Below are 27855 nucleotides of genomic sequence, written 5' to 3'. Positions count from 1 at the left end.
AAGGAGATATTCTCATTCTGCCTCAAGAAACTGCAGGTGAAAGCCTAGTGATGGAAGAATGGCGAGTGATACCTGAAAGCATTCTAGGGTTGCCAATCATCAACACAATGGTTACCGCAGTCAGCCAATCTTTTATGACTTCCTGCATTAAGGTACCATTCTGATGCTCAGAAGTGAGCAGGGACAAATCCTGTTGCCTTTGGCAATGGATTTCACAGAGAAAAATAGAGTTCAAGCCAATAAAGAAGAGATGACTCATACATTAGGTTAGGCATGGAGCAGTGTCCGTAAACAGGGTAGCATGAAGAAAGGAGCGTTGAGAGAGGGGAGTGCATGTAGTCTTGGGAACATAAGGAAGTTGGTGGCTGTCATGTCTCATTGAAATGACATCATGGAGGAAGGTAAGAATACGGCTGAGGTATTGAAGTTTTGAAGTGATGGTATAAAATTGTCACCCAGACTCATGAGAGAGAAAACAGAACTTGAGCTGCAGGAGGTTTGTCAGGCAGTTTTCAGAACTTTCTTGAGAGTGATGGTAATGATTGGAAAGTGACATGAAGAAGCAAATGTGTGTAATTCTGCCTCAGTCTCCTCTGGGCAGACACAGAAAAAGCAGAGAATTAGGTTTCCTCATTGTTGGGGAATGATGAGAGAGGAAGGGAAGGGAAGCCTATTTACAAAGAAGTGTGGAAAAGAGGGTGTGAAAGGAAACAGAAACAAGAGGAGAGTTTGTTCTAAAACCAATGATTGATTATTCTCTGTAGACCTTAATTAGTTGACATGACAAAGAAAGCTGCACAAAGAAGAGCAGGAGGAACAGAAGAGAAATGAAATTGGCATTAGGTTCTGAGAAAGTGGGGAAATTAGGTGATTCAAGTCAGGATGATAATCTCAGGAAAGAGAAGGTTAAGAAACCTATAACCCTATAGCCAAGAGGTCAGAGTAGTGCCAGAATTGTCTATGGGATACTAAAAGTCATTGAGAATCTTGCCACAAGTCAGACTAGAGGATAACAATGACTAATAATGACAAGAAATGAGATGAAACTAAGCATCAAGATGTAATGTTATAGTGTGTTGGAATTTAAAAAAAAACTTGAAGCTGGATATCTCAGGGACTGGAAAAGATGATGATCCAGAAATGGCACAAGCATGACTCTGATCTTTACTAGTAGTATATGATGTATAAAGGTAGAAGAGTTGCTATGTAAGAGCATCATGAGACACTAAGTGTCTTCATTCCAAAGCCAAGCTTTAGTTAATGTAAATCACAGAAACTGAGGAATATGGAAATGAAGGATAGGGGGAATTTCTCTCTCTCTCTCTCTCTCTCTCTCTTTTTTTTTTTGCCAGTCCTAGGCTTGGGCTTAGGGCCTGAGCACTGTCCTTGGGCTTTCTCAAGTCTAGAGCTCTACCACTTGAGCCATCACACCACTTCTGGCTGTTTTCCATGTATGTGGTACTTAGGAATCGAACCTGGGTCTTTGTGCATGTTAGACAAGCACTCTACCATTAGGCCAAACTCCCAGCCTGATAGGGAAATTTCTAAAGATGGACCAGAAGTTCTGGAAGGCTTCTGGAAAACAGGATCATATTAGAAATGTATACAATTGAAAGTGGGCCATAACTTGATAGTTGGAAGTGCTGCTGTAGCTCAAGTGATAGAGTAATAACCTTAAGCTGAAGAGCTCAGGGACAGTACCCGGGCCCAGAGTTTAAGCCCCACGACCTACGCCTCCCCCCCAAAAAAACTTGCTACTTTAATTACATTGGTCTACACTGAGCTAGCACAGATGCTTACATATTAGAAGAGGGAAGTTATATATGTGCATATTCCAATCAAATGGAATATTGTCTGACATTCTAAGTTAAGAATGAGATAAAGTGGATTAGTGCACACAGCCATTGACACATGAAGGATAATAATTCATCAATTCCAAATGGGTGACCCCTTAGTCTTTCATCTAATAAATGTGAAGAAAGATAAGTCATTTGCTTCAAGTCACAGGTATCTAATGAGTGGATCATATCCATATCACCAGAGAATTCATTAAAAACCGTTTAGATAGCTCTTGTCAACAAAGAAATGGTATTTTGTGACTTTGTTCATAGATAAATATTAGTGGAAGCTCAGTATTGGCTCTACCGCCTTCAGACTATGTAATGGTTTAGATTATGAAAGAAACAGCTCAAAATATAGGATTAAATGTGCTAGAGAACTTTTTTGGGAGAGTTGCCTGTGATGAATAATGGAGTAAAGAGCAGGAGTAAGCAGGGATACATAATGCCAACCTACCGGGTCAAAGGAGATAGGAAGAAACTTTCAGGTAGGTCAGTCCTGCCTTGAATAACAGTGGTCTGCTCTAGAATTCTAGAACCTCTGCCCTGCCAGTCAACTACTCTCTGTGTGGCAGGTCCTTCCACAGGAAAATATGAGGAGAAAACCCTGTGCTCCTCAGAAATAATAAACCTCATTTTAAAACCTCTTACCATTAATAGAGAAAAAGTCACATGATATAAAGTCTACCGCTTAAAAATGTATAGCCCAGGGTTTTTGATACACTAATAACACAGCTATCACCTTCATCTACTTTGAAACTTTTTCATCCTAGTCCTAGGAGATTGCTGACCAACCGAACAGCTATTTCCTGTTTCTCTTTCCTTGTGCTCCATCCAATGACTAGTTAATGTTTTGTCTCTAGGGCTGGATGCTTACATCAGTATAATCCTTATTTTCACTTGGATTCTTTCACTTTGCATAGTAAATATTTTAGTGCCCGATTGATCCTTCATTCATCTTAGGCTTGAAAAATATTCCTTTGTGTTTATATGTGGATAGTTTCATTTGGTATATTCCTACCTTTTTTAGAAATTGGCTACTGTGAATAGGACTGTATTATGCAGTACATGTGCTTAAGGAGCCATGTTTCACTTTGTTTAGAAATAATCCAATTATAACTCACAAATCATGAGTGCTATTCTTTTTATGTATAAAAAGGAAACACAGTGCCGGGAATTTGGCCTGGTGGTAGAGTGCTTGCCTAGGATGCACCAAGACCCAGATTGGATTCCTCCGTACCACATACATAGAAAAAGCCGCAAGTGGTGCTGTGGCTGAAATGGTAGAGCACTAGCCTTGAGAAAGTCCAAAGATAGTGCTCAGGCCCTGAGTTCAAGGAATGGCAAAGAAAAGGGCATACAGAATATCCTTCCTCATGCAGTTGTTATAGAAAAGTGATGTGGAAATGTCCATAGTCTATTGGACACCATGGCAGGCATACGACCAAAAGTAAACTCTCCAGGAAAACTGGTGATTGTCACCAATAAAAGGCAAATATTCCAGTCTTTCATCAAGAGACAAGGTATCTGTGACTTCACTGTATTCAAGTCTTAAAGAATAGAAGAGATTATGATTATTCTTAATCTTGGTCTGTGAAGACAAGTGCCCTTGGGTCAGGCTTAAAGGCATAAGCATAGTTTGTGTCTGGAGGATTTTACTGGGGATGGCTGCGGGTCCTTCTTTCACCAGCAACCATGTTTCCTTTAGCTAACTCCCTCCTAGCAGAGCCATCTGGTAAATACTATTTCTGGTTTGCCATGCTGGTCACTTCCTCTCACCAAGTGTGGACAATTTCTCATATGTTCTCGCTATTCTCTTCTTTTTTTGTTGTTTAAGAAATAAGAGGAAGAAAATGTTAAAAGCACACACAAAAAAATCAGTCACCACTTAGGCATTCAGTGAGAGAAGGCAAGAGAACAAAGGCTTAATTGGTCCACCAGTGATTTGGAAAGAGACAGATGGATGGAGTCACTGACAGTGAGCTGTCTCAGTGATTGGTGTGGATTACTGGGGAATGTGCTCTAATTTCCTTGTCTAGAGGTGTTTAAAATACTAAAACCACCCCCTCTTCTCTGTAGAATAAAACTTATGCTCCAGCCAAAAAGCTTTGATTTCTATCATGACCGTATATTTTCTGACCACTGAGGGAAAGAGAAGTTTTCCTTTTGCATTTTTTGTTGTATTTGTTGTTGTTTCCTTATGAAGTCATTTGTATTTCACACAATACCTGGAGTATAGAAGGAGGAGTTTCATTAGTGGTTTTTGAGCATGGTTCTTTATGGATGCCAGTGGTCACTGGGCTCTGGGCTCTGGTGTTGTTTAATGTGGATTTGAGTCCTGGCATTTCCATTAAAAGAGCTGCATGCATTTAGGAGATTTACCTAGAGTATAAATGAAAATAATATTTACTTTCTCTCTCATGTGATTGATGTGAAGAATAAATGAGACTTCCAATGACATGCATGGAAACAAATGACACATAACATTTGAGGTGAGTAAATGTTAGCAATTAGCATGATTGACAGAGTGGAGTTCCAGGCTTTGATTTTTATACATTCAAGTCTTCCCTCTGCCATCAGAATTTCATGAGAGCAGAGACTGTGCATTAGATGTATTCAGATCTTATATGGAAACCTCTACGTGCAACCTGTTGGTATAAAGATAGAAATGTTCATAATGACAAATGAATCTAGATTTTGAATAAGTTTAATTAAAAAATCCATACATAGCAGTAGTAGAGACAATGGGAAATCCTGGGGCAAACAGTAACTTTTCCTTAGAACATGATCTCTGCAAGAATAAGTTTCTCTTTTTTTTTTTTTGCACCAAGAAGGATGCTTGGCTGGGTGGTCATTGCTTGTGACACATACTGAGTATCACAGGTAATTTTTGCAAAGTTATTAAGAATATCAAATGTACAACAAAACCAACAGTACTAAAGTATAGCTCTAGTGGTAGAACACTCACCTAACAAGTCCAAGACCCCAGATCCAGCTCCTTGTACCACAAAATGAAAATAACATGTGGCACAGAACTGGCACTTCATAGTATGAATGGGGTGCATGATGAACAGAAATTTACACGAGGAAATTCCAGAACCTCTATTTACATTAATTAGTTTGACTCCCATAAGACTGGAAGATATAATTGTCTCTGTGTTAGTTAAGAGCTGAGCCTGGCTGCTGTTGAGATTTGACTATAGCAATGTAAACAATAAAAATATTTTTAGTCACTTTATCATTCCTTAAGTGAAGACTATAAATATTACTGAGTATAGTTCAGTGGTTCATGGTTCAGGTCAGGTTTTCTGTAATGATTTCTGTTTTGTCTTGTGGCCTGAGGTGGTGGCTCCAGCTTCAACAATCATACCTTGCTATAAATGAGGAAGAAAAAAAAACAAATGAACATTTTTCCACTTGACAAAGTGTTCTTTCAATGTTTATTTGATTATTTGAAATAGGTAAGGGAAGGGGAAAAATAAGATGATTGGGAGGGGGTGGAGGGAGAGAAATGGGGACAAAAACATGAGAAGGGGTATCAATCTATGTGTGAGAAGTAATGCACCCACTATCTGGTGAATATAACTGTAACCCCTCTATACATTATCCCCAAAATAAAAAATAAAATAAAAAGTTTCCTGGAAAGGGTTCAACAAAAGAAAAGAAGAGGGGGGATACTGCAGTCAAGAATCCAATGGATAGTCTACAGAATTAAGAAGAGTGAAGGAAGGGATGAGTAGAAAATGGACAGATAAGCTCTTGATAGGGGTGACACTGACCAAGATGCATGATATTCATAAACTTACTTTGCTAAAGGGTTATTTAAAAAAGTAACCCTTATTATATGTTTTCTTTAGAAGACTCCAAAACAAGGCCTCTTGATAGTGTGTGGAAGTTGTAAACTGTGCAAAGGATTGTGTCTATCTTTTTTTTTTTTACAGTCCTGGGTCTTGAACTCATGGCCTGAGCACTGTCTTTGGGCTTTCTCAAGGCTAGAGCTCTACCACTTGAACCACACATCACTTCTGATTTTTTTCTATGTATGGTACCAAAGAGTCTAACATGGGTCCTGGAGAGTGCTAGCCAAGCACTCTACCACTAAGCCAAATTCCTGGCCCTGTGTCTATCTTTCTTTATACTAGCTGCTGAGAAGCTCCAGGAAATAGAGGTTCTTTAAGGTCTCTGAAACTGTTATGAGGACAAAAGAGAGAAATGAATAATAGTAATCTTGCACACAGGAGTTGCCCTCTAATATGGAAGCACACAAAACAGGAGTTCTAAAGGATTTAGTAACTAGGTTCTAGTATGGACAGTTAGAGTTGAGTCAGAAGTCTACCCCATCTTTGTGACTCTACAATGCATCCTTAGAGTCCTGTGGCTGATCATCACACTCAGCTGCTAGCTTTAACAAACTTCATTTCTCCAGCCACAGACAAATTATGAGTTACAATCTCTGCAGACACAAGCCCAGACACCGGTAAAATATAACCATCTCCCTAGATAATTCTAATGCGTAGCCAAGGTTAAGGATCACTACTCTTCAGCTTTTCTTAAGCAAAGGAAATGAAGTGTGGCATTCTATAGAGAAGGTAGTTTAAAAAATATATTTTCTCCTATCCCAATGGCTTTCTCATCTGCTTTATTTTCTCCTAATAGAACCACCCATATGTATGACAGAAGAATACAGGGTTTTTCTCTGCTGAAGAAGGTAATCTGGAGGTCTGGCTCTTGTTCCTTATCATATCATCCCACGGGCCTTTGGCACACTGTCCTCATCCCTGGCAAAACATTTCTTTGCTATCCACAGGACAATGGCCCATCTACTTTACTGCATCCCATGGAATGGATGTTGTAATCATTCTGCAGTCATTCTAACCATCAAAGTGACACTGAGTAGTTCATTGTGAGGTTGCCTTCTCTTCTATAGATGAACAGATTTTAAACAACCTTTGGCTGTTCAAAAGATAGGCTGCTAAAATGAGTTCCCAGGATGAATAACATAAGCAAAAAATTGTCCATGTCATGTGCTGTCTCAGTTTATATGTGTGTATGTGTGCATTGCCTCACGGACTTTTCTGTCTGCATTGCCTTCAAACCTCAAACCTCAGATCTCAGACTCCTGAATTGCTATGATTATAAATGTGAGCCACCATTTCCAAACTCAGAATCAGGTTTTTGAATGATGTAATATATTCCCAATAATCTTAAACAAAATGAGTAAATGCAAACCAAGTGTATTTCTTTGACACATCCAAAGGTATCTTAGGAACTCTAGTGATGACTAAACACTTTTTTTGTGGAATTTCTGGTATAGCATTGAAGGAAAGTCAAGTCCAGCAGACACTGCTGGAGATGAGGACTGAATTTAGCAGCACATAAAACAAGAACTCAAATAACTGTAATTCAAGGTGGAGTTAAACTGCTGCACATTCACCTTTGTGACATGTCAAGGAAGCTTAGTCGAAGAAGAGAGTCAACATGATGGAGACTGTTCCTTAGCATTTGGGGTGGCCTAATGGCATTTCACAATGGAAAGTGGCTGGGATGATGCAGTGGAAAGGAAATAACAAGAGCGGTGGACAAAAAAGTGGACACAGTGCACAAGTGACTCTCCAAGGAGATTTCAATGTGAGGGATAATAAATAAAACTGGCTCTTTTTCTGCCTAAATTTAGAACTAACCAAGAACTAGACTCAGGAGTTGGATAAATGACAGAACAGCTTTGTGGCTGAGAATGCTAGGTATCTATTCCTTCTCTGTGTATCCTTCTGCAGCTTTTATTGCCTCGGAAGCACCCAGCTTGCGGTGACAGCTGATCTTCTCAGTGGTACTATGCCTCGCTGGATTAAGTTTCTTACCAAAGTAAGACAGGAGCCTTGTGAAGAAAGAAGGTTCTAAGAAACAGAAGAGATATGGAGCTAGGGACACCGACCTAGTTTTATTGCTTCTCTGTCTTCCTTTCTTCAGGAGACAAGGTGTTTATTCTAGTTGAAGTGTTTCATGGAAATAGAGGAGCAATCTCATTCCACCAGCAAAGTCTCTTTTACTTTTCTTGCTGTTGGACTTCCTGGTTATCTGAGGCCCATCTTGGAATTTGCTAAAATGTAACATAGGAGGAGCACAAAAAAGAAGGATCATGGTTCAGGCTGTCCTGGTTACAAAGCAAGATCATATCACACATGTTTTCACTCATCTATGGAAGTTACATCTAAACTATATACATAGACAAAATCAAGAAGAAAGCCATCTCCATACATACACAAACAAATGGACCAAAGTATGGTATATTCTGGGAAGAGTTGATTCTCGTTGTGTAACTCATTTGAACAATTAACCAGCAGTTTAACAATAGGAATATCAGGCCTATGAAACATGTTTTGTATGGTAGGAAAGCAAGGCCCAAGTGGATGATGTAGCAGACAAATGGACAAAGGAATGGTAGGCGAATGAAGTCGTAATATTCATTGCATAAATGTAAAAATGAATCCACTGGAGTTGGAGTACAAGGGGAGAATGATGAAAATGGCGGCATCAATCAATATGTGTTGCACTCATAAACTTACAGGTTATGTTTCAACCTCTCTGCACAATTACTTTAAAATAATAAAGAAGTATCCAGGCGCGATGACTCATGCCTGTAATCCTAGCAACTCAGGAAGCTGTGAGGATAGCGAGTCAAAGCCATCCTGGGTACTAAAGACCAGGAAACTCTTATCTCCATTTAACCACTAGCAAACTTGAAGTGGCTCTGTGGCTCAAGGGGTAAGGGTAGAGCCTTGAGCTGAAGAGCTCAGGGACAGTGCCCAGGTCCAGAGTCCAAACCAACTGACAAAAAAATAAAAATTAAAATTAAAATAAAAAAAAACATAAAGAGTAGAACGAAGAAGGGGAAAAAAAAGCTAGATTCTGAAAAACTTTAAAATAAAAAGACTGTACTTGAAAATTATCAACATATAAAGGTACTTAAGGGTACTTAAGGGCCTGGCAATGCTGAGACCCTGAGTTCTAACTCCACGACTGACCCTCTCACACCCCCCAAACTCTATAGATTCTACTATGACAATATTTCAAAGGTGAATTATTTTGTTTTACATGTCATGCTTGTAGTCATTTTCTTTTTGTATTTAGAAGTACAAGGCAAACTGTGTTTTTCATTTTGCACCAAAGTTTTATCTCTCACTGGAGAACCATTTCTCTAACAGAAACAAAGGTTTTATCACTCACTAGAGTAACTGTGTACACAAGATAAATGGGGAGCAACAAGTCCATGTAGAGATGCTGATGTTGGATACTTAGACAATCCAAATTTGTGCAATCCAATTTGTGCTCATTCCTGGATAAGTGTAACCTCAGTTCATCTTATGAATTCCTATAGGTGCTTGTCATGTTATTTATTGCCATGTCTTATAAACTAATGCTCATGTCTCTCTCTTTAGCCTAATGTTTAATTTTTTAATATTTCAATTGAAATGGCTTGATACATACTATGTTTGTTAAGTGAGTGTCACTTACTCTAGCGGTATAGTATTCATCTTGAACACATTTTAAGGAAATGCTTGAGTGGCAGAGAACATTCTAGCTTTGCGAAAGTTTATTTGTTTATCTTTTTGGCTTTTTTAATTTTGTTTTGCTTTTATAGATTGTGGAGTGAGCAGATCTAAGTTTGTAGACAGGGACAATCCTGCCTTGAGTGTTGCCAAATATAAGCATTACAGGCAGGCTCTGTTGTGTGTACAACCTGTCTCCCCATGGGCTACTGGATTTCCGTAGACGTTTTGTTATTCAGGGCCCCCCCAAACTCCAAATAACTTCTATATAACCTGCATTATTTCATAGAAAATCAAAAAGGGCTGTGATATCTGGTTATTTTTATTTTTATTTTTTGTCAGTCATGGGGCTTGGACTCTGGTCTTGGGAACTGTCCCTGAGCTCTTAAGCTCAAGGCTACTGCTCTACTCCTTGAGCCACAGAGTCACTTCCTGTTTTCTAGAGGTTAATTGGAGATAAGAGTCTCAGGGTCTTTAGTGCCCAGTTTGGCTTTGAACTGCAATCCTCAGATCTCAGCCTCCTGAGTAGCTAGGATTACAGGCAGGAACTACCACATGCAGCAACCCTGGTTGTTTTTTGTTTTTTGTTTTTTTTTTCCCTGCAACTTCTTAGGAGAAATTAAATATGGCTGTGCAGGAATCTCCTCTGACTCTTCTTGCTTCCAGTTACCAGTCTGAAGTCTGGAAGAATAATGTTTCATTGAGTTTAAGGATTGGCAGAGCCACAGTTGGAAAAGTAGAAATCTGTTTTCTTTTTGGAGGCTGCTGAAATGGTGGCTTATACCAATAGGAGCTTTCTTTCTCACCATTTCCTGAAGTTCAGAAGTGAGAACTCAAGGGCTTTTCTGACTTCTTCTATTTTCTGGAGGCTCTGATGGAAGCAGATATATACCTCTCTCCTAGCTGCTAGTGGTTATTGTAATCGTGGGATCTCTTGGATTGCAGATTCTTGGCAATGGTCGTTGTGAGTTATCATATGGAGGTTTTCTGTAAGTGAGTATGCCTAAATTTCCCCCATCTCATGAGAATACCAGTCTCACGTCAATCCAATCTGATCTCATTTTTATTTGACTACACCAATAACAACTCTATTTCCAAAAGAAGTCACAATCTGCTATTCAATCCAACATAGGACCCATGAGAGAATAAGGCAAATCCATGGAAATAATTGCACCTAGGATAAGGGTTCTGGAATGAGATAAAAAAGCAGAAAGCCAAACCCAGCAGGGAACCATGATCAACATCTCTCTATTAGAAAGTTATCCCTGGATCTCATGATCAATGTATTAAATAGTGTTTTCCTGTTAGCTTTGGTAACTTTGTCAAGTTCCCTCCATCCTTCCGTGTTGGACCAAGACCACATTACATTGACATCAATCTACCATGAAGTGGATTTTCATTACTTGAGTAAGTTCCACTTCAAGAAACTTTTAAGGAAGCAAGAAGGCTTGACGTTTTGTACACGACACGTGTTTTATTTACTCTTTCCTTCGAGGATAGTGTCTTCTCTTCCATAGCTTCTTCCTCTTGACTTCATTCTTCCTTATATCTGGAGCTTCTCTCCTCTTATTCATGAAAATTAAGTTCTATCTCTTGCTCTTAATCCAAATGTACATACACTTATTCATGTAAAATCTTCTGGAATTCTATGCTGCTGTCAGAAAGAATGACATTGTCAAATTTGTAAGGAAATGGAAAGATTAGAAAACATATTTAGTGAAGTAAGCCAGACTCAAAGGAACATAGGCTCAATGGTTTCTCTCATTTGTCATAATCAGTAGAAACCTTGGGCTTTCCTAGAAGAGATTTGCAATAGAGCAAAACCTAGATACATAAGGCCATATAGTATGACACTAAATGAAAGGGCTTCCAGAATATAAAAACAAAAGCCATGTAATGAGTGATTGTTGTCCTTAATGTACTGTTATCTCTCATCTCTTTTGCTGTCCCTTGGTTATCTCATATTGTTACAGTATTTCACCTTGTTATCTGATATATTGGATAAATGTGTATTTGGTTATTTGAAATCAGATAGGGAAGGGAGGAAACAAGATGAGGGGTAGGGGTGGGGGGGAGGGAAATGGAGACCAAGACATGAGAAAGGGTATCAATGTATGTGAAGTAATGCACCTTGTATCTGGTGAATATAATGTAACCCTTCTATTAATTACAATAGAAATATATGGAAAAAGAAAAAAAAGCACTGTCATTTCCATTCCTTGATCTTATCCAAAGATATAAGTGTGGGTGAGCAAAAAGACTATTTTGTTTCATTGCACCCCTAAACTTTTTTTATTCCTACTAGCCCCATTTTAATTAAAAGAGCAAATGTCTAGAACCAATACTGCTAGTGCACTGATTACTGATTTTTATTGGAAATTGACTCTGACAAATAAGAATACTTTGCCACATTTTGCATCCCCAAACTTTGTGGCTAGCTACTTTGATGCCCAGAGTAATTACTTTATCTTCATGTCCATCACAGCACTAAGCATGATGGTTACTCTAAATATACCCTGAATGAAATGATGGCTGATGATGTCATCATGGGTGTATAAGTCTGTATCTTTTTCTTTCTTTCAGTTGATGGTTTGTGGTCCTGTTTTAGATGTCACCTTAGATGTCCTTGTGAAATGCGAGATTTCTTGAAGAAGTTGTTGAGAAGCCAAAAACATTTTTTGGAAAGTCTCTCATTTCTCCATATGAGCAAGTCTCTAAATATATTTCTGTGTGTTCTGAGAGGGAGTTATTCAGCCCCCCAAAATTTATTAAATGACAGCTTTGTGAGCATTAGGAAATTCAAACAAGTATATGGGCTTACATTCAAACATTATTTTCATACACTTAAGAGGAAGATAAATATAAAGTTTTACTGCAAAAGGCCCAGCCTTCAATTTCTTTTTTAAAATAATAATTCAATGTCTTTACTTGTACAGAAGTGTTAAAATTCATTATATCAGTTTAGAAGTACAATGCATCTTGATCAATGTCAACCCCTTTCATTGTCCTCGTCCATCTTTCCCAACCCCACCCATCCTTTCAGTTATTCTAGTTTCATTTCTCTGTCTTTCTTTTATCCACACACACACACACACACACACACAAACACACACACACACACACACACACACACACACACACTATTGTGACTGCATTCTCCTACGCTGCATCCCTTCACTCATCTACTCTCTTTAATCAGATTCTCTTCCCCAGCTCCACATCTTAAGCACCAGCATCCTGGTGTTAATTCAGTTAAACACTCAGTTATTCAGAAGAGTTAGAACACTAGAATGTTCTCCTGCATATATGATACTTTAGTGAAGATGTTTGTGTGAATGAATATGTGAACCTGTATATACATTCATGTATTATTAAATTAGATCCACATTCCATGCATAATAGAGAGAACATGTTTCTTTTATCTTTCTGTGCCTGGGTTACTTCATGTATCATATTTTTCAGGTATATTCATCAATTTGTCAATTATCTAATGTTATTCTTCCTCATGGATAAGTAAAATTCTATTGTTTATATCATGTATTTTTGATACATTCATCTATTGAAAGAACATCTATTCTGTTTCTATAATTTGGCTAAAGTGAATAGTGCATCAGTGAGTGCCAACAGGTATGCAAATACCTTTCTTTACTATATCCTGACTTGCAGTCTTTTGGATAGATGCCCAAGAGTAATGTTGCTAAATTATAAAAACCAAACTGTTTTCCATGTAGTTACAACCAGTTTAATTTTCCACCAACAAGTGTGTTGGGGTCTTCTCCTCTCATAACCATCTATTTTGTTTATATTCTTGATGATATCCATTCTTTTTTCTTTTTTATTTAATTTTAGTGGCAGGGTGATGTATGGAGGGGTGTATAGTAACACACAAAACATAGTAAGTGTATTTCTTACCGAAAATTTTTACCCCTCCCATATTTTTCTCCCACGTCCCTTCCCCCCCCAGTACTAGAGTTCATTTCCAATGTATTGTCTTTTGTGTATCACTGTTACATTGGTCATCCTTTGTCCTTCTTAATGGAATTGAGATGGAATCTCAATATTGTCTTTTATTTACATTTATCTTATGGCCAGAGATGTTGAACATTTCTTCATTTGTCTGTTGATCAAATTTACTTCTTCTAAGAACTATTTAGCTCCTTTCTTTGACACTCAGTTTATTAATCTGTAAAATGGAACCAAAAGTATAAAATAGGCTTGCTGGGAAGGTAATGTAAAATCAAATTTCCTATTCATGATTATAAACAGGATTTAAGATCCTTCCATAAGACTTGGAGTTTCTGAATTCTATCTTGTAAAGATAGAATTCCTACATCATAAGTAATATATTATTGAGAGATAGATTATTGCTGAGGCAAAGATCTGTGGTGAGCTCAGGGCAAAATGTACTGGAAGAAGGTAATCATTCTCAATGTTGAGTGAAAAAGTCTGTGATCATGCATTTGTATCTCACTCTTCCTCTGTTTCCAGTCCAGACTCCAATTATTCTGACGTACTTTGCATTCTATAGGTACAATCTCCTAGTAGGTACAAGGTGCTAGAAAGCATGAAGCTCAAAACTAGTTGAACTCATCCAATTAAATAGTCCTAGGGTTTGATGCATTTCCTGTGAGCTGTTGCAAACACACATTTGACTCCCATCTAAAAGTTCAGCTTAAAAGGAAGCAAACTTCCAAAATTAGAATCGTAATTAAAATTTGACTTTGATCAGTAGCTGCTGAGAGGGTCATTAAGAACCATGAATGTGCTGACGCAGGGTGTTGTTGGGCGGATGAGGTGAGGAGGGACGCGGGGAGATTGGAAACAAATAAAAAATTGTTAAGCAGCATTATCGAATTGCAAATATCAATTATTATGGGTCTATGGATGAGTGATTATTATATTAAAAACATTCTTGGCAGGCAGCCCACATGGTGTAGATAGCTGCAACTCCACCAGAGCTCGGCTTTAATTTGATTTTTTGCAAACATGTTTTGGTTTCTTTTCCTTTGATTGGTTTCAGAAAACAGTGGACAATGGCTGGTCAGGGGCTGCCTCCAGCTCTCTGTGAAACTTGTTGAAAGGTGACGTCTGCTGTCTGCAAAGCTTGGAGTACATCATCTGCAAATGCAATATGAGAGGGAGAAAAGAGGGGAAGCTCGAGGCAATGCAGGGGTTCTATGCTGGGTGTTGAAGGGATGAGATTTGATACTATATTCTTCTGACCTAGTGATCGAAGAGCAATAGATGATGGAGCTGAGGGCTGGCTTTTGCATCCATGATAAAGAATAACAACCCACTGGCATGAATGATGGGAGCTGATGTGGCAAAACAATGTAAGAAAGATAGTGGCTTTGGCTCTCTCTGAGCCAGCTGTGTGCTGTGGCTGCCAGAAAGACTAATAAGATCATAGGCTGCAATTACAGAGGACAGAAGGGAGCGATCCTTCTCCTTTTTCTGCACACCTGGAGTGACACATTCACTTTGAAGTGTGTCGATGGCTCCTTGTCAGCCTGGTGCATTCCTATTCATCTTCCCAAAGGCAACTCAAGGTCACCTTTGCCAACCCCTTGCTTACTGGGCAAGTTGAATCTCTGCCACCATGAACTGGCTCAGTTGCACGAGGACCTTCATCACTTTGTAATTCATCACTTTGTGTCACCACGCTGCTTCTGCACCCATCTGCCTTGGAGGACAGGAACCATGGTCACTTCAGTTTTATACCCACAGTGCCTGGACCTTAGTAGGTGCTCAGTACCTATTTGCAGACTTGTGGTGAGAAGGCCAGATGGAGCTTGTTAGGGATGATGAGGCAGAAAGGTGAACAGATATGAAATGATGGTGATACCCACATGGGCTTAGGTCATGTTACATTTAGCAAGCTGACTGGTAAGGCATAACTTCTCAGTCAGCAAGGAAGAGGTCACCTGCTGAAAGGAGGAACACAGGGTCAGCAGAGTGGCTTGGAAGAGAGACTGAAAACAAAGCCAGCAATGAACATTTTACCTTGTCCCAAACTCAGCATGAGTGAGCTACATACAGAGGCAGAAACAATTATGTTGTGTCAAACCAAGTTTTGTGGGTTCTTCTTTTTGACTATTTAGCAAATCCATCTGTATGAATTTCCATGAATTCAGGCAGCCAAAGGCATGACTGAATGCAAGCCAGAAATGGAAGCATATCCCAGGGGTATTATAAAGGAAAGCCAACTGTTGAAGCCCAAAAGACAATGGGGGGCCATTGAATGCCGTCATTTGTAACAGAAGTTAGGGTGCAAGCCAATCCTTACAACCAAATGAGACGAGCTATTCAGATTTCCAAGAGTTCATAGAAAGTCTGTGGGGGGGGGGGAGTTCAATTTTGCAGCATGGAAAGTTCCAGCTTTCCGTCACCATGTGTTAATTTACTGATAACTGTGCGTGTATGTAGTCTTACAGCTCCTCCCACACAACATGCACAAAAAGATGTACAAATATGCTGGAATAAAAATCAGACAAATCATTATTACCCTGTATTATAAATATTCTTAGCAATGCCTTACAGTTGAGAAAGAAAAGGGAATGAGTGAGGAAAGGGAGACAGAAAACAGAAAGATATACTTATGGAAAGCTGATCTGGCATCTTAGAAAGTCAAATATAAAAATAAGAGTGATTGAAAAGAAATGTGCTAGATGTTCACATATATGTGGCACTATAATACTAAAGAGAGATTGTGCCGATCTGTATTTCTGTAGCTGTGTATGTATATATATATATATATATATGACTAACAAAGTATCAGAATTTATTTGTTGCAATGAATACAAACTAATAAATCAACTTAGGAAAGAGTTGGGTGTTCACAGATCAAAACTTTAAAAGGGAAGACTATTCCAGGAAACCAGGATCTTCCAGACACAGTTACTGGAATAAATTAAGTCCAACTATTTTTCTCTTTTACCCTCCAACACTCAGAGTTTCAATCAGGAGGATAGTTTTGGAATGGGTAGATAGATTTGGATAGCTTGGGTAACATGGATGTGCCTTGGCTAATGAAGAAGGGACACCTGGACCGCTGGTCCTATTAAGATGCCATATCATGGAGAAAGAAATGATTCCTCAAAGAAAAATCCAAGATGCTTCCTCAGAAAAGTAAGAAACCCAAGATGCAGAGCAAAAGCATTAGTCACCTGCTACAAAAGGTATAGAATATTCCAAAAAATTCCCTTTGACTCACACACAGGTGTGTGTGTGGGGGGGGAGGTGATGGTGAATGGTTATGTGTTAACCACATTGTGAGAAAGATTCTTAGGTGAGTAATTTGACTACAGAAACTTCTCTTCCAAATCTGAAAAGCTTTGTTCTTGTGATTCTGAAAAATTTATTAAACTAAGAAATTGATTAAGAGATATAATGAAATACTTATTTCTATTCACAAATGTAACTGCAAATATCCCAGACCAGCATATATATGTCTATATATATGTATGCATATATATGCACACATAGACATAGACATATATAGGTAGACATACATATGTATACATATATATACATGCATTCATAGACAGACATATATAAGTAGACGTACATTTGCATACACATACATATGCATATATATACATAGATATACATACATGGATACTCTCTCTGTCTCTCTCTTTCTCCATTTATCTCTATCTCACAGACACATACACACACAGACCAAATCTATCAATATGAAATCCACAATACAAGGAGCCTGTAATTAAAGTACCAGACTAATGCAACTTTCTCCCACTTACATTTCTTCCACACTGCTAGCAGCTTTTCAGCCTTCTGTTATCAGGCAATTTAGTTATATACAATAAATACATACACAAGTGTGAGGAAGCTTAATATAATTTTCTTAAATGTAAATTAAAGATCATTATATGAATATTCGGGGGTTTTCAGCCTCATTTATCCTGGTATAAAACTGTAGCAGAAGCTAGGCATGGTAGTCTGTTACCTAAGGAATTCTTCCAACTATTCTGAAGAACAGTGATGTAGTAAAATGCTGGCAGGGAAGGGAAACACTTGGGGACATCAGAATCTTGGGCCCTGTATGCCCATATACCATTTTAAGGTTGAGAATATATGGTTTAGGGAGTGGATCATAGATGTGTAAATTTGAAATGGTCCCTGAGAAGTGAAAAATACAGTGACTTTGAGTGTCTGATTGCTTCAGAATTGGGAGAAAAAAAAACTGAATAGAACATCTTTACCTTCTTGTATCTGTCTTTAATGTTGAAAGAAGCAAACCAACCAACCACTTTAGTGTACACTGCATGATAAATACCATGGAGGGGATCACTTAATAAATAATGGTATTTCTTCATTTCCATCATCCCGTAGGTATCTCTGAAGTTATTGCGTTAAGTGAATTTTACTCACCTGGAAACAGGTTTCACAACGGTAATCAGACATTTAAATTAAGTGTAAATCTCTAGTCAGATGAAAGTTGCCATCTAGTTTTTACTTTTTGGAATCCCCCGTCATGAAGTTCCATTGCTGTGGCTTTTGGAATTGTTGAGGACTTTATTTTCTGGACCTGGATGTACTTCAGCCATAGCTGGCTGGCTCTGATTATCTGGCACAGCTCTTTTCCAGCTCCCTGGCCTTCTGCTTCTGAAAGGGGAACGTTTTCCTAGAGTGCATGGAAGCTTAAGAATATCAAAGACAGCCAGATACTCAGCATAATTATAGGTTAACTTTGCAGACCAGATATTCAAATCAGCTTCCTTTCATTAGAACAGTGTTTGGTTGATTAAAACATTTGAGGTAGCATCTGACACAAGCAATCCAGAGAACCTGTCAAAGAGATCTGGTAGTAGATAAGACTCTGATGGCAGGAAGCCAGCTTCACCCAAATAGCACCAAAGAGGGAAGGGCGCTTGACTTGATGCCCCTATGTGCGGATGGCCAGTCTTTCATGACATTGTTTCCAGTTCATGGCTCCTGGACTATAGCTAGATTTAGGACAGGCTTTGCTTTCCCCTCTATCACATGGATGTACTGGAACAATAATGTTCAAAGCCCATGTCATTGGCGAGATTATTAGAATTTCCCAGAGTGTTAATTGGAACCTCATCCCATTCCCTTGCACTGAAAAAACAAAAACAAAAACCATATCTGTGTGCAAATAAGTATGAATGGCATTTTCTACAGTGGTTTTAGGTGGCACATAGACAGAAATCACATCCCATGGATGCACAGATTCCCTTAATCCTATTTAAATTCTTTTTTCCATTCTTCAGATTAGATCAAGGAGAAAGACTCAATTTACAGCCAGTGTGTCTTATAAACACCTCAACTTTTACTATCTCCTTTTCGAACGGAGCAGAGCTCGGCTCTGACTGAGAATTCTCAGCTGGCAACAATATCTAGCTACTACTTCACAACATTGTCTGGTAATCTTATTTTTAAGTTTATCTTCTATTTTGGCAAGTGATACAAAGTTTCCATTTATAAGCAGTGATACAAAGTTTCCTTCATAAATAAGTTTATTTAAGCCCACAGATGAGTCCATTGAAAGAAAATGACTTGGGAAAGTGGTAGTAAAAGTATGGAGGAGAATTCAAGCAATATATTCCCTTAGAAAAAGGAACTCACAAGCCAAGCAGCATTGGCTCAAGCCTGCAATCATATCTACTCAGCAGGCTGAGATCTGAGAATCACGGTTCAAAGTCAGCCCAGGAACCAAAGTCTCTGAAACTTTTATCTCCAATTAACCACCAAGAAAATAGGAAGAGGCACTGTGGCTCAAGAGATAGACAGCTAGCCCAGGTCCAGATTTCAAACATCATAACCAACAGCAACAACAAAAAAAGTAAAAGAACTCACAGTTCAACAACATGAATGCCAAGAAACTGGTACTTAATCGGTATGGAGGAAGATTAAGGCATGGGGTAGACAGGTAGAAGACAGGGATAATGAAGTCCCAATATTCAATGCAGAGCCTATAAAGCTCAGAAAATTGAAAGGAAGAATTGTGTTGAGAAGGAAAGGGAAGAATGATGAAAAGGGTATCATGGACCAAGATGACCTGTATTCATAAACTGAATTGTTGAACAATATCTCTTTTTTACAACTACTTAAAGATAATAAATATAAAATAATAGAGGGATGCTCCATAGTACTGTATGTTATAGGTGCAAATATAATATAGCAATGAGAGTAAACAAATTCTGATCTTATTGCTTGAATGATAGTTTAGGAAGTACTGGTATAAAAGTAATCCTGATTGGTCTTAAGAAAAACCAGACCAAATAATAATTATTTTTGTGGAGCCAGAAAATTCACACTTAGCTGGGTGCAGTGGATCATGCCTGTAATCCTAGCTACCCAAGAGGCTGGAATCTGAGGATCAGGGTTAAAAGCCAGCCTGGGGCACTAAAGACCATGAGACTCTTATTTCCAATGAATCAATATAAAACTGGAAGTGGTGGTGTGGCTCAAGGTGTAGGGAATTAGGCTTGAGCTGAAGAGCTCAGAGACAATGCCCAGGCTGAGTACAAGCCACAAAACTGACAGAACGAAAGAAAGAAAGAAAGAAAGAAAGAAAGAAAGAAAGAAAGAAAGAAAGAAAGAAAGAAAGAAAGAAAGAGAGAAAGAGAGAAAGAGAGAAAGAGAGAAAGAGAGAAAGAGAGAAAGAGAGAGAGAAAGAAAGAAAGAAAGAGAGAAAGAGAGAGAGAAAGAAAGAAAGAAAGAAAGAAAGAAAGAAAGAAAGAAAGAAAGAAAGAAAAAGAAAGAAATCCCACACTTACATAACGAGGAAGATCATGGTTCATAGTCAACCCAGTCAAAAGGGTTGTTAGACCCAAACAATAGTTGGATACTATGGCTTATATCTGTCATCCTATGTAGGCAGAAAATATAACTATCAGTCCAGGCCAGCTTGTTCATAAGTGTGAGACCCTATTTAAAAATATCTAAAATGAGCCCGGCAGTAGTAGTTCCTGTTGTAATCTTAGCTACTCAGAAAACTGAGATCTGAGGATCATGGTCCAAAGCCAGCCTGCACAAGAAAGTCTGTGAGACCCTGAACTCCAGTTAGCCATTAGAAATCCTGACATGGAGCTATGACCACAGCTGAGCTTGAGAAAAATGACTCAGGGACAGTGCCCAAGCCCTGAGTTCAAGCACCAAGACTGAAATCAAAATAATAATAATAATAATAATAATAATAATAATAATAATGTAAAAAGGGTTAGGGGCATGACTCCAGTGGTTCAACATCTCTTTAGATGGTGTAAAATTCTGAATACAAACTCCAATATTAAAAAAATTCAACTTTCAATGCTTTAATAATTATTAACAAATCCTTTACGTTGTTTCTAAGCTGGTTAAGATATTACCGCATGGCTTTCCATTCTAGATTAGAACTATTGAAAATATATGGAATAGTGGATTCCCAATATTTTATTCATATAGAAGGCATTTTACATTTTGTATCTCTACCTGTGCTCTTTGGTAAAATATTAAGAGTAAGTGGTTCTAAAAGGCCTTTATTGGAAAGATGAATCCTTTCCTTCCTTCCTTTGAAACCTAATGTCAAGTACACTATAAGCACACGGTGACAGCATGCTTGAAGGAAGGTGGGAAGAGAAAAATGGCTATAGCAGCTTGAGGATTTGAATAACGAAGTGGAGAAGAGAAGTTCGGTGACCCACATTGTCCATTTAAAAATCATTGTGTGACAGAGTAATTAAACCCTCTTTTCGGTAAGGTTCACATTACTTTAAGTCTCTTGGTTAGAGCTACTCCTCTTTTGTTCCCAAGTGGTATTCATCCACCATCTAAACCACTCTCTATTAATATTGGAGATAATTAATTGACATAATAAGAAAAGGTGGGAAAGGTATGTGACCTTGTGCTTTTGTAAGTCAATTGCATTTGACTCCTTTTATTGAAGTCTCTCCTCCCCTATAAGCCTCAAAATGAGTTTGGCAGAAGATTGTTGTGAGAAAACTATTAAAAATGTGCCTTAGCACACACTCAGATGACTGATCTCTTGATCAGAGGAAGCAGAAGGGGCCAGTGGTGGTAGTGTGGCAGCTCACATGAGTGTGAGAGTCCAGAAATGTCTTCAAAATTCCTGTGAATTTTTTCAAAGACTTGTGAAACTAAATTAAAACTAAAATTAAAAATAAGATTTATTTATCATCAGTAAAATAAGTTCTGGAAAAAATGACAATGGAAGATAACCATGCAGTAAGGAAATAAAAAGTTAACTCATTTCCATAACCCAGAAAAGGAGGGTCACAAACAATATTGAGTGCAAAGAACATGACTTTTGATGTATATTAGCTTGGTGATGCTGTATTCTACTCTTTTTTCTGTTTTTGGCCAGTTGTGGGCATTGAACTCAGGGCCTGAGCACTCTCCTTGGGCTTTCTCAAGGCTAGAGCTCTGTAATTTGAGCCACAGCACCACTTTTGGCTTTTCTATGCATGTGGTACTGAGGACGGGATGAAACCCTGGTCTTCGTCTTCGTGCATGTTAGGCAAGCACTCTACCATTAGGCCAAACTCCTGGCCTCTTCTACTCTTTTTTTTTTTTTGCAAGTCCTGGGCTTGAGCTCAGGGCCTGAGCACTGTCCTTGGACTTTCTCAAGGCTAGAGCTCTACCACTTGAGCCTCAGCACCACTTCCATTTTTTTCCTACATATGTGGTACCAAGGAATTGAACCCCGGTCTTCGTGCATGGTAGGCAAGCACTCTACCACTAGGCCAAACTCCTAGCCCTATTCTACTCTTTTATAAAGACAAAACTATGTAAGTGAAAACCTGCTCTATGTGGTCAGACATTTTGGGCATGTTTATTATTAAAGAATGTGAGACGCGTGAAGGATAGGCTGCATCTTCTATTGTTCATACAGGCGTGTTCACTGAGAATTCTGAGGGTGACAGTTCTAACTTCTGCTTCTTTTGCACATGTGTTATACCTCTCTCTTGCACTTTCTCCCACTCTGTCTCTCCCTCTCTCCTTCCCTCCCTCTCTCCTCTCCATTTTATAAATCAATGGTTTAGGGGCTCTGCAAGCTGTGCCCTGGAGGTGAACTGAGGACTCTGGTTAAACATGGCTATGGAGGAAACTCATCAGCTGACTTCAAAAGGAACATCTGTGAGTTCATATTGGCCAAGTCCCTAGAGATTTTTTCAGTGCTGAACATGCTACTTCCCAACTGTTCAAGATAGTGGCTCAGAGCGGTGCACAGATTCTGAGATGCATTCTGCTGATTGGATTATTTTTAAAGCCGATTTCTTATATCAAGTATTTCCTTTAATTGCTTCTTTGGGGCCTGATGCTAGGTCATAGTGAGGTTGCTCCAAGTCTAGAATCAGAATGTTATGTTCCCAAATTTGGAACAGCCTCTCCATCCTTTTTTCAGATGAGAACATTGAGGTCTATTGGGGATCAAAACTACCCATATCACAGAGGTCTTTTCTTCTTCCTGCTTTTCTTGTGCTCTCTAGCCTCCACTTCTTTCTTTGTTGACTATCTCCCAGGTACCAGGCACTGTTTTCAGTGCTAATTTTACAAAGAGACATCCGACACACACGACTAAACTCCTAGTCTAGTGCAACAACGGTGATGTAAACCAATTATCACACCAAGCATAAGTGCTTCCGTAGGGGAGCATGCAGGATGTCAAGAGAACTCAGAAAGCAAGACACTAAATTAGAGTTGGAGAGTGAGGGGGATTCACTTGAGGGGCATCTCAAAGGATCGGTTTCTTTAAGTGGACTCTGCATGAGATTTGAGATCAGAGGAGCCATCTCCCAGGTAGGGTATAGAATCACAGAACCAGACACTTTTCTTCTCACTGATTTATTTATTTAGAGAGAGGGGAGAGAGAGAGAGAGAGGGGAGAGAGAGAGAGAGAGAGAGAGAGAGAGAGAGAGAGAGAGAGAGAGAGAGAGAGAGAGAGAGCACATCTGTTTTTCCAGCTGACTTTCCACACTGTCCATCATCCCTGCAGCCCACAGGAGTCACAGATGAGTAAGGACCACAGACTCACAATGGTCAGTCCTCTCACAGGTATGCAGGAGCCTCTGATAAAGAGCTGTTTTGAGCATTGGTGATTTTTTTTATATGCTGAGTATAGGAATGAACCATCCAAGAAACTCTTGTACTCATAATGACATTCCTGACGCGTATTCCACCACGGGTGCTTTCCTTAAGGAATGCTTTAGGAAATGCAATTCTTGCTATTGATTCAGTGAAGATAAATTTTATGGCTGCCATGCACCATCTTCCCTGGTCTTTTTTATTGGAGGTGGTGCCATTGTTGAGAGCGCTGTGGAGTCAATAAACAAGTTAACTAAGTGCACAACTTTCACTTTTCTGGCTGTGTATCGGAGCCCAGAGCCAGTGTGATCCTAAGATACAGTCTCCCTATAGGTCATGCTCCACGGCTTCCATTATCTCTAAGCAGCACACACTCTCTAGCATCTTATTAATGATATTTAATTACATTGAAATTAATGATGTTGTTTTCATCTGATCCTGGGTAGATTTTTACAGCTAGGAGATAAGCTGGGGCGACTTTGACTTTCCTGTCTCCATCTCAGCAGGCAAGTACTTATTTTATCTCTGTGGCCTCTCTGCTTTTTCCTGGTGCCAGTTTTCTGCACTTACACTTCCTCTCTGATCATCATCTCTCCCTTTTCCAGTAATAATTATCTAAACTGAACCACAAAAAAAAGAGATCCATTTCCACATGAGGTTTTCTGATGATATGGACTGTGCAGGTAGTCTCAGTAGAGGTTAATTTGCATATATCCTGGCCATAACTTTATTAGGTTTGCAACAGAGAGATTGTCAAATGAGTAGTATCTGATAGCTCAAACAATACAATAGTTTTTAGCAGACTCTAATCTCATCATTGTACACTTGAGTGCTCTGGGTTTGGCTGATGAAAATCTTTATAGAAATAGAATGGAGTTTTCAATTCTCAGGTTCAGGAATTGTTATTATTTCCCAATGAAAATAATGGGGATTGTAGATAGGATTTACAGAAGTTGAACTGTATTGATGGTTTTTGTTTTGTTTGAGCAAAAACAGGTGTTTGGGGGAATTAAACATTTCTGCTGTGAACTGTAATACAATAGCATTGAGAATGAAATGTTTAAAAACAGAGTATAGAGCGTGGTGATGAAAGTGAATTGGATTGTAGAAATTCTTTCAGACTTCAAAGTCCTATGCTATTTAAAAGATTCAAAGAGTAAATTGGAAATATACCCTCTTTGGATTTTTGTTGTTGTTATTTCTGGGAAATGGTAAGAAATTCACTCCTTGAAGAACACTGTCTTGTATTGACAACCATTGATTTATTAGGGCAGAAAGCAGAAGCATTTCTCTTAAGCTCTTTCCTAATCTTCTTTCTGGCTCATAACCAAGAAAGAAGGAAAAAATAGTGAAACAATAAAAAAAGAAAAAAGAAAATTAACCCACAATATCAGCAGCCTTTATTCATGCCAACAGTGTAAATGCATAAAGGGAGATCATTTGCAATAGCCTCAGGAAAAAAAAATACCTAGGAATTAACCTAATGAAAGATGTAAAAGATCTTTATTGTGAAAACTATAAAATCTAAAGAAAAGAAGTCAAAGAAGACACCAGAAAATGAAAGACCTTCCATGTTCATGGATAGGTAGAATTAGTACTGTAGAAATGGTTGTGCTGCCAAAAATGATCTACAGATTCAATGCAATCCCCATCAAAATCCCAATAACATTCTTAGGCATAGAGAAAACAATCATATGGAGCAACAAAATTCATATAGAGCAACAAAAGACCTAGAATAATCAAACATCTCTAGGCAAAAAAATAAATAAAATGTAAAAAAATGCATGTGGAATTATACTACCATATTTCAACCTCTACTACATGCCATAATAACAAAAAACCATTTGTTATTGACACAAAAAGAGACCTGAAGATCAAGGGGATAGATTAGAAATCCTAGAAATTAAACCACATATGTACAGTCATCTGATATTTGACAAATGGACCAATGGCATACAGTGGGGAAAAAAAAACAAACATAGCCCTGTTTATTGTTGGGAAAACTGGGAAGCCATATGCAGAAAACAAAAAGGGGATTCCTGGCTGCTGTCATGACTAACATCAATTCAAAATGATCAAAGACTCTGACATTAGACCTGAAACGGTGAAACTACTGCAAGAGACATTAAAACATACAGATGCAGGCAGGATCTTCCTGAGTGGAGTCCCAGGGGTACAGCAGACAGGAGAGAGACTGGACAAATGGAACTACATCAAAATAATAAAAAAAAGTTTCTGCTAAGGGACATAACTACTAAATTAGAAAGACAGCCCATTGGGGAAAAGATCTTTACCAGCAATATATTAGACAAAGGCCTAATATCCAATATATTCAAGAAACTCAAGAAACTAACTCTTCCCAAACTTAATACACCAAATACTAAATAGGCAAGGATCCTCAGGAGAGACTACTCAGAAGAGGTAAGAATGGATAAGAAACAAATGAGGAAATGCTCATCTTCCTTGGCCATAAAGGAAATACAAATCAGGCAACCATGAGATGTCATCTTACCCCAGTTAGATTGCTGGTGGGACTGTAGGGGAGAAGGAACCCTAATACACTGCTAATGGGAGTGTAAACTAATACAACCACTGTGGAAAACCTTACTATCTTCACATAAGAATTTGATTACCTTTGATTATTTCTCTTTTCCTTTATGGGTGATGATTCCCTTGGTAGCTCCCATTCCTAGAAGGGAAATTTTCTCCCATGGAGTTTGGTCTTCAAAGGAGAAGAGAAGAATAGGCCTATGATCTGTATCAATGCCAACCCTGTTGTTTCCTTATTACCTTTGTCATCACTGGATGAAGAGGCATCAAGCTAAAATGGTGCTTTCTGAAAGTGTTCTAGGAGAAGGTATGTAAACCACTCATGTATCCCATCCCATTACAATTTTCTAGTTGGCAGCAAGGCAGTAGAAAGATTCCCAGGCTTTGACTCTAAAGATGGAGCTTTTCAGAGTAAATTGCTTACCTTCTCTGACACTCAATTTCTTTTATGGATAATGATTGTAAGTTTCAAATGAAGCAGGAAATGCTAGGAATTAAGTAGTGGCCAGAATTTATTTCAATGTAGGTTTTAAAATAGTGAAAAGATACACAATCGGTCCTATGTATTTGTGCATTCTACATCTATGAACTCAATTAAATGTGTATCAAGAATATTCAGAAAAATTTTATCTACTGAATATGTGCTGACAGTTTGTGGTTACTTTTATTCCCTAAGCAATCTAAGAAAACAACCTATTTACATAGCATTTGCTTTGCCTCAGGTATTGTAAGTAATTTGGAGGTGATTTGAAGTATGCAGGGCTGTGTATGTACACTGTCTGTAAATATTATTCTGTTCTATATAATAGGTACAGCATTTATAGATTTTGGTAGCTGAGCATGTTCTAAAACAAACCCCTACTCAAGGATGGGTTCATTGATTTTTGTGTTAAATGAGTGAAGTAAAAATTTGAGCCTATTTTTTTCTTTTGTAGAATTATCTTCATGAGTCTGCCATGAAGATAAATAGACATACATAGATTACATTTAGAAAAATTTCTCATACTTAATGTGCTAAATATATGGTTTGTTTTATCTTCCTTATTTTCTATTCTGCTCAAGTTCGTAGGAGCATGTTTGAAGTATATGAACTTTCATTCTTCAATCTAGGTTCATCTAATTTATAACTTCTCAGGAAGAATTTTGTGCCTCTTGAAGCCCACCACTGTTCATCATGTATAAAACACTTGAATTTCTCAGAGCTCTGAGAGTGAAATCTATCTCCATTACCTGCAATTATTTCACTTGTAATAATTAGGTATCAATCTTATAAGTCACGATATTGCTTATATTGAAATATAAAGAAGAAAAATGCTTAAGAAGGTAAGGTGGAAATGAATGTGGGATATTAAATTTCTCTGTTCATTTCTGAAATAAATTTAGTGGTCTTGTTTTTGGAAGGATTACTGCTTCAGGGGAGAAGAGAAAAAAATCTATTAAAGGAAAAAAGTTTCTAAAGTCTCTGAAAGGTTCTTTTTATTTTCTTAAAGTCTAACTGCCAAGCATTGGCTCTTGAAAAAACACTGTTATCCAGCTATAAAGTTGTAATAGAAAATAGTAAAAGCAATGAAATGTACAATTAAGGATCACACACCCCAGAAATCTTCTGGTTCATTAGTCATCCTCCTATCTCGGCCTGGGAGATTTCTCAATCTCTGCTCTTTACTCATAGGCTCAGAAGAGTGAAACCCATGATAAGGTTCACTCTTTTTTATAGTGTTTCTTTGCACAAAGCAATGATCTCTTAAAGATGAAGTTTAATGCTCCCTTAGGAAATACTATCCATTTTAGACTTTTTTTCCTGCTTGGTATCTCTCTCTCTCTCTCTCTCTCTCTCTCTCTCTCTCTCT

The 27855-nt window shown here is 38.3% G+C and overlaps 1 long non-coding RNA gene across 1 annotated transcript; it reads left to right on the top strand.

The window, feature by feature from the left end:
• Window positions 1-172: 172 nt before the first annotated feature.
• On the top strand, window positions 173-26223 carry LOC150055929 (uncharacterized). The gene is made up of 3 exons (XR_016537480.1): window positions 173-401; window positions 18640-18792; window positions 26136-26223. It is a non-coding gene; the product is annotated as an uncharacterized LOC150055929 (long non-coding RNA).
• The last annotated feature ends 1632 nt before the right edge of the window (window positions 26224-27855 follow it).

The sequence above is a fragment of the Megascapheus bottae genome, chromosome 13 (genome assembly GCF_031878675.1).
Source record: "Megascapheus bottae isolate mThoBot1 chromosome 13, mThoBot2.hap1, whole genome shotgun sequence".
Classification (NCBI taxonomy): Eukaryota; Metazoa; Chordata; class Mammalia; order Rodentia; family Geomyidae; genus Megascapheus; species Megascapheus bottae.
This window is presented reverse-complemented; position numbering and strand designations above follow the sequence as displayed.